Source organism: Mirounga leonina, unplaced genomic scaffold, assembly GCF_011800145.1.
Source record: "Mirounga leonina isolate KUSES-001 unplaced genomic scaffold, KU_Mleo_1.0 Mir_268, whole genome shotgun sequence".
In the NCBI taxonomy this organism is placed as follows: Eukaryota; Metazoa; Chordata; class Mammalia; order Carnivora; family Phocidae; genus Mirounga; species Mirounga leonina.
Window position 1 is genome coordinate 4,374,099 of NW_023270649.1, and position 11,876 is coordinate 4,385,974.

Sequence of the window (11,876 nt, forward strand, 5' to 3'; positions counted from 1 at the left end):
AGAGAGTCCGCAGAACTGGCCTAGATCCAAACCTCTGTGGAGAACACAGTCTAGCAGTCAGTGTTTTGCTCACGGATTTGCTGCCAGCTTCCAGAGTCAGGCTGAGCCCTTCTGTGCCTTCCGGGCGCTGTGAGCATTCCGCCTGTCCCAAGTCCCCACAGGAAAACATAAACTGCATGCCAACACCTTCGCCAGCAATGACCGTCTCTCTGGGAAGTGTCACGTACTCAGTTCATCCGAGGGAACAGCCTGTAATTTTCCCTCCGCCTACAATGCCCTGTCTCGTTGAAGGACTGAGACCCTTTCAAAGGGCATGGGAGGACTTTGCACGCTGACATGTCCATTTGGGCTGGACCCAAAATGGCAGGCTTTGGCGCAGGGCTTAGGGAGGAATCAGAGGGCCGATGGGAAGCCTGAGAATGATGAAGGATCCCGACCTGCTCCCTCTGTGCCCGGTCACACGCTTTCCTCCTGGCTTCCAGATCCATTTCTTTTTCTCTACTTCCATGCAAAACTGAACAAAGCAAAGCAAGACACATGGTGGAACAAGATGCGTGGAAGTCAGTGTAGCTGATGTCCAGATCCTGCCTTCCCAGACCCATGACCCAGCTCTGTGAGTGTTTGCGTTGCATGTGGAAAGGGGGGCTTCAGGACGTCAACTTGAACTGCCTTCCAGGGACTGCCACCAGACAAAGATGGGCCTAGATGGAGGGCCATCGGTTTTGGTTTTCTTGGCAGGGTGTCAGCTTCAAGGGTCTTCTCTGTGTCAAGTGGGAAACCACGGTAGTTTTCCTCCATGACATCCATCTCAAAGTTGCCAAACTTTCAGGCGACTGAAACTCCACGTGTGCACGTGCCCACAACAGAACTCCTCACTTCTGTTGTGCTTTATTTATTGCTTCCTCTAGTGTGTACTTCAGGACAAGACACTGCTGTTCAGCCAAGGTGGGAAGGAATGCTGGCCGCCTCCATCTCCCTGGGTCCCTGTAAGCCCCACCGTGAACTAAACAGCCTCTGAATCAAGCCTCTCCTCTTCCTTCCATGCCAACCCTATGCGTCCTTGCAGCTCTCAAAAAGATGCACCCATGCCCTGCCCTCCTGGAGCCTGTGCATGGGACCTTATTCGGAAAAAGGATCTTTGCAGATGTGATTACATCAAGAATCTCAAAATGACATCATCCCGTATTTGCTGGGTGGGTCCCAAATCCAATGACAGATGTCCTCATAAGAGACACAAGAGGAGACACAGACACAGAGGAGAAGCCACCGTAAAGACCGGGGCAGAGATCGGAGGGACGTGGCCACAAACCCAGGAATGCCCGGAGCCCCCGGGATCTGGGAGAGGCAGGAAGGGCCCTCCCCTGGAACCCTGGGAGGGAGCACAGCCATGGCCACACCTTGATTTCGGACTTGTGGCCTGCCGAACCGGACGACTGCACGAGCCTCCGAGCCCGAGGTCTCCCTGAGCGTAAGCCTTGGTCATGCACATCATCAAATACACCTTGCCAGAGCACCCTGTCCCCCTGGCCTGGGATACTTTCCACCTTCTTCCTCCTCCACCTAACTTACTCCTCTAGCTCTAGCTCAGAGCACGGGATGAATGTTCTAGAAGGCACCCTGGGCTGCTGGCCCACTTCCTCTTCCTGACTCCCAAGGAAACTGGGTCAGCTCAGCAGATAAATGACAATGCAGCAGGATGGAGGAAGTCTGCTTCCCCCAATGCACAACCTACTGCAGCCCTGACCATGTCCCTGGAAGCACACGGGTGGATCTACTCCTGGTCTCAGTACCCGGCATTTGGGGGGCCGGTTAGCAAAGCCTGTGGGATTCACAAACTGAATGAACGCACTGACCACCTCTCTCTCCTTGAGAGTCCTTGTGGATCCGGCCTATCACGCTTTCCTTAAGCTGCTTTTGAACCTAAACCTCTACCCCCAAACAAACCCTCAACAGCAGAGTGCCACCTGTGTTCAGCCATCTGGATGGACCCACGTATAGGCTGGCCGCCTGAAACCACCTTAACTGCCTTGGATGGCTGGCCACCTGTCTTGTTCCAGTGACCCAGTGGGTGACTTCAAATGCCTTTATCAGGCTCCTGGCCATCAGGCAAGGTCCGCACAACTGGTTTAACAAGATGGCTGCTGAGATACGGCTGGAACCTTCCGGAAGGGACCAGCTGGTCAGGCTGCAACTGGCAGAGCCAGAGATGACTTCCACGTTTGTGCTATGAGCACATAGCCAAGCACAAAAAATGCAGCCCACAGGAGAGGGCACCACACGAACCACGGGGAGAGCTGACCGACTGCTTCTATCTGCACCACGCTCTTCCCCTTGGAAAGGAATCAGGGACCCGTTCATGGCCAAACTCCTCAAAGGAATGTAGGCACATTCTCAGGGAAAGCTGCTGGTGAGGGCTACACTCGTCATCCAAATGCTCCTGGGTGCCAGGATCCTGCAGTTCCACCCACAGGAGTACCCGGACTCCAGCATCGCCAGTGGTGTTTGGCGGGGGGAGGAGAGCTGACAGACCTGCCCTTGAGCAGACCTGCTTTCAGTGATCTGTTGCCTCTCTCTGCTGTGTGAGGGGGGCCCGAGGCCATGTGTGTGATGGGGGGGCCCGAGGCCAGGCATGTCTGATGTGGGGGCCCAAGGACGCACGTGTGACGGGGGGCCGGGGCCATGTGTCTGATGGGGGGGGCCCGAGGCTGCGCGTGTGACGGTGGGCCTGAGGACGCATGTGTGACCAGGGGGCCCGAGGACACACGTGTGAGGGGGGCACGAGACTGCTCCCAAGAGCGCGGGGTTGGTAGGAAAGTCTCTGGACGGGCACTGCTTCGGGGAGGAAGCCACTGAGAGCCTAGAGAAAGGCAGTGGCCGTCGGAAGGACGTAGAAATGGCTCTGGAGTACTTAGAAGTAAGTACTGCACTGCTTTGGGGGTGGGGCAGAGGGTGAGGAAGGGAAGATTCGCAAGAAAGTCCCAGTCTCAGCACGTGTGGCTCACGGGAAGGCAGGAGAAGAGCAGATCAGGCAGGGAATTCTAGGCTCCGTGTGAGATACACGGTGTATCCAGGTAAGGTTGCATGGTGGTGACCAGGAAGTGTGGGTGAACGCAAGAGACAGGGGAAGGCAGACCATGGGGTCAGAGAGTCCTGAAAGCAAGAGCGTTTGCTGAAGCCGGTTCACAAGTGATCTCCAAGACACAGAGGCGGTCCAAGCCAGTCACCAGGCCCCCACATGAAATTAAAGAGAAGAGGAAGGAGTGAGGAACACAGAAGAGGCATGGTCCTGGAAGCCACTGAGACAGATTCCCAAGGACAGAGTGGAGAAGCGGCACCTGACGCAGAAAGTTCTGGAACTGTAAGAAAATTGTGCCTAGTGGATGTGGCAACACAGAAGTCACTGCTCCCTTCGTGGGCACAGCTTCTGTGGGCCGTGGCGTGGAAGCCAGCTCTCAGGAAGATGGGGCAGGGAGGCAGCAGGGGCTCAGAGTGCAGCTGCCTTTCCAAGAAACTTGGCAAAGTGGACATGGGGGAAGTGCACTCTGGCTGGACCAGCAGGTTGAAGCCGTATCTCTGTTTCCGTGTGAAGGGCAGACGTGGCATGCTTTATGCTGACGCATGCAAGCGTTAGAAATAAGGAATGAGCAGCTGCGATTCATCCCGAAGAAAAGGCAAGCATTTCCTCCCTCGAGGAAGGAAGGGCCAGGAACCCGGCCCAGGAGGAGGCATGGGCGTGAGGAGGACCATTTCCTGCCCTGCCTGGAAAGGGGAAACCATGCCGGCAGATTCCTGTGAACCTCCCGCGACATAGCACACTGATGAAGAGGCCACTTTAGAAGTACACCCCCAAATTCAGGACCCACTCTATTCCCAGCCCCAGCAGCACAAGAGACTGTAAACACCAAGACGTCCGGTATTACAGAAGCGATTACACAAATATGGGAAGCTCTTCACGCACAGAAGGGCCATCCTCCTACTAAGCAGCATGTTATTTTACTTGATCGAACAATACACCCTGATAGGATAAAGAAGGGCATAACGTATTCAGATGATTAAATCTCTTCTGCAGAATCATATTAAACAGTGCACTAAGGGCCCTGGGTCACATATCAACGTGGTCTTTGATCTAACCGTCTTTGTATTTGGATAAGCCTCTAAAGTCCGAGAAGACGGGACACCGTGTCTATGATATGCTGAAGATGCACATGGCTCCGAGCCTGCCCAGAGAGATGCAGAAGTTAGGGTTTCTACTCAGCTCCGCAACAAGCTCACCGGGCTGGCCTGCCTCAGTTTCTCTTTAGGGAGGACAAGGTGCTTCGATTCTAAATCTCAAAGTCCAGGATAATGCCACTCTGAGAAGCCAGGCACCTAAGCGTGCCATATAAAAAGCTGATTCATGGTCATCAACATGAGTGCACAAAGCTCAGAACAGAGTGACAAAGTGGCCTTAAAGTTTACCTTGATTATAGTCAATAATCAATTTAACCAAAGGAAATGCTTCATGTTAACACATGAAGAAGGGAGGGATGTTTGAGTGGCTCTGCAGTTTAAGCGGTTAAGCATCTGCCTTCGGCTCAAGTCATGTTCTCAGGGTCCTGGGATTGAGTCCCGCATCAGGCTCCCTGCTCAGTGGGGAGTCTGCTTCTCCCTCTGCCTGAGCTCCCCCTGCTTGTGTTCCCTCTCTCAAATAAATAAAATAATTTTCTAAAAAAACACAAAGGAGGGGAATGAAGAGATGTAGAGTGAAAATAAGCATGCACTATAGGAGTGTACTGAAGTCAGCAAAATGGTGGGGCAATTTAATGCAATCCAAGAGTATCTGTGGCCAGAACAAAACTATGAGTAACACCTTGCTGCAGGAAATGTTTCTTCAATAACCATGTGATTTTTGTTTTTAAAAGCAAGAGCTACAGGGTTTCCAGGCTCTTGAAACCGAGGTAGACAAGGGAAGGAGAAGTCCGTATACGCGTATGAATCGGTGACCCCCAGGGCCTTGATGCCAGGAGTAAGACTGGGCCCAAGGGAGCATAGAGAGCGCGCGGGCAGCACATTGAACATCATCCCATTGTGTCACTCAAGCTCCGTCTAACGTCCAGATTCCTTAGACGGTGGTAGCCCACGGTAGTGAGAGAGAAAACAAACCCATGGCCAGAGCTGCCAAAGTCAGTCGACATGGTGCATGAGAATCGGTGAGCAGAGTGCAGGGAGTCGGCAGATGGGTGACAGAGGGACACGGTCGCCTGGTCGAACCAGTGCACCGTGTGAATGCAGAGGATGGTGGGTGGCCACTTTCTGAAGGAACTGAGGAAGCCTTTATTCCTGTTTGTTGCGTGTGACCTCCTGACAAAATGTCGGCTTCCATGTAACACACTACCGCAAAAAAATCTGGTGTGCGCGCAGACTTGCTTTGCAAATCCCCAGGCCAGCTCCCACCGCACCGTGACGACAGGACGAGGAAACGGACGGCCGGACAGGAAGGGGAACGCGTCTTCTCCGAATGTTTCCCACTGTCCCACGACATCCAGGAATGCCACCTCAAGTGTCCAGGGAGCTGAGGGTTCTGGAGCTCTTACGTCATACTCTAACATGAATGTTGTTAACAATGTCTTTTTATGTCCTTGCCTTTTTAAGCAGAATCTACTGACTACGACCTGTTCGTTTGCATTTGGTTTTGTTTCTTCGTGCTACGAGCTAAAGGCTTAATCGTCCTGTTCCATCTTCGTAGCTTTCTACTGCCTGGAAAAGTCCCAAGTAGTACAGGAAAGACCCATACAACCCAGGCCTCTGTGCAAACAAACCTTACAGTCTGCAGACACCATGACACTTCATTCCTTTACACCTCTGCACACTTCTCCAAAAAATACGGACGCTCGTCTACACAGCCAAAATAAGTTAAGAAAAATGAAGTTAACCCTTCCAAAGTGGACAAAGTGTAGACAACTGTATTTGCTTTCTATCTGTCCCTGGTTTCCAGGGAGTCTGATGCCAGAGGTCTGAACGCCCTTGGACGGGGAAAGATCACGGCCTGTGATCGGATTGAGATGGAAGGAGAAGCACTATACTCGGCAGGCTGCACACGTACGCACACGGACAAAACGACGCTAGGTTCCCAGAAACACCTCTCTTCAGGGTGAGTGGTGCCAGCGAGGCCTCCACATTCCCCGAAGCCACACCCGGCCCGTCTCTGTGCCTAATGCTTCAGGCCTTCGAGACACACGGGCACCATGGCCACTGCCTATTCCTGCTCTCTCGGGCTCCACACCTCTCCCCCAAATGCCCCACGTGCCACCGTGCAGGACGACAGTGGGTTCCACAATGCTTCTGAGGACAAGACTTGACAGCAGGCTGGGACTAGGGCGACAGAACGGACCCCCCGCAACCATGTCCCCAAAAAGGCAACAGCGTGCCGCAGCATGTTCCTGCGGAAACAGCTGAGACCAGCTGGGCATCATTTCCAGGTTAGAGGAGACAGGGGGGATAGAGGAACAGGTGAGGAGACACCAGGTGGAAACAACCAGACAAATCCCAAATCCTGAACAAATGTAGAACATTCCATAACATAACCAGCCTGGACTCTTCCAAAAGTCACCATCGTGGGGGAAAACAAAGGTTATGCGATTCGGGGATGGGGGAAGTGTTCTGATTTGAAACAGGATAAAGGGACATAGCTACCATGAGGAACACGTTTGGAAAATACTAGAGCATTTTCAGCTGGACCAAGAGGCCATCCTCGCCTCCACGTTCCTATACAATCATACTCAGAATCCTTTTTTTTTTTTTAAACTCAAACTCTGTGCTTGATAAAAATACTGTCTCTCTGCTTCAGGAAACATGTGCATTGCTCAGCCATTTCTTCTCCTGGTCCGGAACGTCCATTTGTCTTTTTTGCCCCTTTCTGTACTTGACAAACATCCTCCGGGCGCTTCCTGTTCAAAGCACGGCTCTGTCCCTACCGTGCCCTTGCCGTGTTCGTTAGCATGTTATGCACAGATTTCACTCACCATGGTTTATGTCCCATCTGGACTCTGAGGCGAAGAGACTTGTTCTGAATCCCATACCGCACCTGGCCACCACATAGTTTCTGAACAGACAAGGGTGAGCGAAGGCACATCTCTGCAGCTGTGCGGTCCACCACGGTGACCACAGCCACGGGAGGCTACTGAAACCTACGTACAACTGAATAAAAGGAACAATTCTGTTTCTCGGTTGCACTAGTCATATTTTATGGATGCAGGGAGTACGTGTGGTTCCTGTCCGCAGTGCAGATAGAGAACATTCCCACACGGCAGGCAGTTCTGCGGGATGGAGAGTGCTGGTCTGGACAGCAGAGAGGTCGACAGGTCTCATCAAGGACACTCCACTTCCCTTACACATACAGGGTGCAGTCGGGATTTCAGGACATGAAAGGGAGGGAAGCCTGCTGCTTCGTTTGGCTTTCGTCCCCAACACCTCAAATTAGCTCAGATGTGCAAACTATGATTCTGGTCTTGTTCTCAATTCGTGTAGAGACAGGACAGTCTACTGGCGGTTGCACACAGTTTGGTTTGCTTCTGAATCTCTCCCCATCTAGCCACATGATCTGCAAGATTTTTAAGTAGAGCATCCCTGATCACAAAGGGGAATATACCCTGATCTCGCTCCTAGGCCCAGGAGAGGAGAGTCAGTGGCCACCAACTGTCCAGCCCAGGAGCACGAGCACAAGCACAAACTGTCCGCCAGGCCAGGGTGTGTGGAGGTGACCATCCTCCTCCCAGACAGGGGCCCCTCTCCGTGCAGACACTCTTCCCACTGACACTTAGCTCTTGACTGTAGACATCACAGGGAAGGATGCGAGGGAGTCAGAGCATAAAGGGAGGGGCTGAGGTGCCCGCCAAAGGCTCAAAAGGTACGCTAAGGTGTGCTAGAACAGTAGGCCACCTCTACAAAGCCAAGGGGGACAAAGCTTCTTGCGCAGAAATGACATGCGTTCCAACTACTACGTTTTCAAGCAAATTCTCCATACGTGCCCTAGAGCCAGTTTTAATCACAGCTATCTGCACATTACAGACATGACTGCCCCCACCCATTTTAACACAATTAAGTGAAGGTTTCCATAGATCAAATGCTCTAATTATTACTCACTGGTACACACGTACCCTTTTCAGTAGGAAATTTATTTTCAAACATAATCCACTCTGGAACGACATTCTATTTTCCAGCTATGGGCTGTGTCTGAATCACTTTTCAAGTACTTCACCCCCAGGTGTGACGCGTCATCTGGGCATCTATGTAATGAGTGCTTTTAGTGGACACTTCTTGGGGGCATCGTTTCCCTTGCTCTTTTATGAGGCATCAAATCTGCACCTACCCCTGGACAATGACAGAGCATAATGTAAATCACAGGAGTTAAAAAAAAGAATCAGAGTAAAAGGCACGTAATCAGAAAGACAAAAACAGACCAAAGAGCCCCCAGTGCACTGCTTTTCCAGAAGAAAGGAGGAACAAAGTAAAAACTGGATCATGAGAAAGTAAGAGAAGGATGGTTGTCCCATGACGATAGCATCTGTGAATCTAAGGTGTGGTGAGGTGAAGGAATGTAGGAGACAGTCTGTGAATCTAAGGTGCCCAACAAATCACACTGTGAGGTGAAGGAATGTAGGAGACAGCAAGGACAGGGCATCACACGCCTGCACTGACAGGGATTTGCTTAAGAGCTCTCGTCTCTCAGCACCATTCTGCCATGTGGATATCTCAATGCTTCTCGAAAGAGGAGCAGCTGTGGTGACCACTGGTCAAGTGACCACTAACTACAAGAACAAACTTGAGAGGGGCACCGTTCAGGTCTACTAGAAAGCAACCCCAAAGGGAACAGAGTTTACCAGTTTCAGTCCATACTTGGACTATTCCTGACGAGTGTTCTACAACATAAAACAGAGTCCCTTCTTCCGGGAGGGTCCTTGCCCGGGGCCCCCACCAGCATCTTATTCCAAACTCAGGAAGTTGGGAGTCAGGGCTGCCTCCGGTGGGCTCTCCTCCACCGCCAGGCCTCCGACTGGCCTCCAAATTTCGGCACACTTCTTTGCAAAGGTGGAAGGAACTTAATTAAGTTTCACCTAGCAAGCTGAACTAAAACCCCAGCACGTGCTTCAGGTCGGGAACTAAGGGAGCACAAAGACGTCCAGCACAGGTCACCTGCTCTACTATGCAAAGGAGAAGCCACACGTCACCCGCTGAAATCCTGGAACTGTGTACATTTACAGAGATGTGGTAAATTATAATCAATAGTGCAAATCTTATCATGTCCTTGCACAGATGTCTCTCTTATTATTTTGATTTTTAAGAATGTAAAGATAAGCTTATTTTTCTTTGCTAATTTTTAATGGATGTTAAGTAATCACTATCAGACGCCTAGAAAGTACATTTTATGTGCACTACATTTTACATAGTCCAACGTTCTGAATATTCTTAACATCCACCCTCCGCCTGGCCCCGTTATCAGTAGGAGACATCATGGGCTGCTTCCTAAAGACCTGCATGGGACCGTCCAATACGACAGGCATTTACCCAACGTGGCTAAGAAACACTTGAAATGTGGCTAATTTGAGCTGAGATGTGCTTTTAAGTGTAAAATACACACAGATTTCAGAGACTAGGTCTCAAAAATGAATGTAATAGATCTGGGGGATTTTCACACTGATGTGTTGAGTAACACTATTTTGGATATGTTCAGACAGGAAAAAACAGACCATTCAAGTTCATTTCGTCTGTACCTTTTTCTTCTTTAGTATTGCTGTGCAACGTTTCATGCAGCCTTATTTCTATTAGACAGCAGTGCTCCGTGGAACAACCTTCTTGTCTTTTACAGAGAAGGGGCCCACCCCTTGTGCTCCTAATTTCACTTATTTACGAACTAGATAATCTTCCCTATCTGGAAGCCTAGATACTGTTGAATACCTATCATCTTCTTCCTTAGAAATCTTGTCCTGGTTCACAAACAATCTCAGTCCCCTTTCCTCTTTTTCTAAATGGCATCTGAGAACCAAAATTATTACCTCGATCATAGTTGATTGTTGCCTTGTGTCAACAAAAAACAGAACCCGAAAGCGCCTCTATTTCAAATGTACTGGCAAGTGCCCGGTCATTGTCAACATTTCTACAAAAATCTCCATTTACTTCCTCATTCTCCTCTGATTAAACAAGCTTCTCCGGAATATAAGCATTCCCCATGAAACTAACCGTTTTCAGTTTCATTTCTCTGAGGACCCCAGTCCTGGGGGCTACACTGGCAAATGGAACTTCCAGGGAAAACGCATTCACAGTCCTACAAAGCAGACCTACTGCAAAAGGACTCATTATGAACTGATGGTACAGGGTTATGCAAACAACAGACACTCGGGACGAAGTCAGGAGCTAAAGAACTAGAGCAGGGGTAACTGGCTAGACCGAACGAGATAGAGCAGTACATTCTGGACAGCGGTGTTTTATACAAGACGTTTTGTGAAAGAATGGAGTAAATGAATTCCTGAGAAAGTCCTGCAAAGCCTTACTACCTCAAAGAACACTTAAACCAGGGAGGAGGAAAAAAGGGCAGAAAATATGGAGAAAATCTTCCCAGATGGCACTAATTCTCGGTTCTCTGACCAATTCAAAGGACTGGGTAACATTGCCAGGGGCTAGACCGTTAAGGGGCCTGAAGCAGCGGGTGGAGCTCCTGGTTAATCGCTGTCCCTGCAGGTACCATGGTCAGATACACCACATTCATGGCTTCAGGAAACAGCTGTGTTTGAATCTGGAGTCAGAAGTAAGCAGCCAGCTCATTTAGAAGTTTAATAAATTTAATTTTAATGAGACATCTCGGCTGCATTAATATTCATGATATGAATATTAATGTTGCCCACCCACAACACGTTTTCGGACCTTCCATTTGAGAGTAAGGAATTTGACAGTTTAAGTTCTTGACCACCTGAGCAGGAAAATTCATGTCTACAAAATATACTTATGAATCCCAGAAGGTTTCTGAAATTGAGTTATTTCAGATTTAGGATCTGCATACACTTTTCTCTGCAATTAGTGACCTCTGTGGGGTGGTTTTTTTTTTCTTCTTTAGGAATTCTTCCGTTTCTCTCTCTGGGTTCATAAAATAAAGTTATTTTATGTAAAATAAAGTTTTTACTTTGTTCCTCCTTTCTTCTGGAAAAGCAGTGCACTGGGGGCTCTTTGGTCTGTTTTTGTCTTTCTGATTACGTGCCTTTTACTCTGATTCTTTTTTTTTTTTTTTTTAACTCCTGTGATTTACATTATGCTCTGTTATTGTCCAGGGGTAGGTGCAGATTTGATGCCTCATAGAAGAGCAAGGGAAATGATGCCCCCAAGAAGTGTCCACTATTTTTTGTGTGCCTTAAAAAAAATTAGTCTTGGGGCACCTGGGTGGCTCAGATGGTTGGGCGTCTGCCTTCGGCTCAGGTCATGATCCCAGGGTCCTGGGATCGAGCCCCACATCGGGCTCTCTGCTCGACGGGAAGCCTGCTTCTCCCTCTCCCTCTCCCCCTGGTTGTGTTCCCTCTCTCGCTGTGTCTCTCTGTCATATAAATAAAAAAAATCTTAAAAAAAAAAAAATCAGTCTTATTACCACAGAACCATCCAGCAATATGACTGGCAGGGGGGCAAGGTCACAATGACCAGGGAAGAGGAACACATCATTTACATTTAGAATCAGATCGATCTGGACTCATTCCTCAGCTTTGTTCCTTCTTCGCTGTGCAACCTTGGACAAGTGACTTAACCTCTCTGAGCTGCAGTGTTTGTTTTTATTAGTGAATGCAAACATTTCCTCCTCCTCTGCAGGGTTTTAGGACAATTAGAGATAATGTGTGGGCGCCTGGGTGGCTCAGTCGGTT

General features: G+C 49.6%; 1 protein-coding gene across 1 annotated transcript in view; it reads right to left on the reverse strand.

Annotated features, from left to right (window-relative positions):
- The window catches only part of PUDP (pseudouridine 5'-phosphatase), a 78,414-nt gene that overhangs the window by 65,426 nt on the left and 1,112 nt on the right, over positions 1-11,876 (reverse strand). The window lies entirely within an intron of this gene.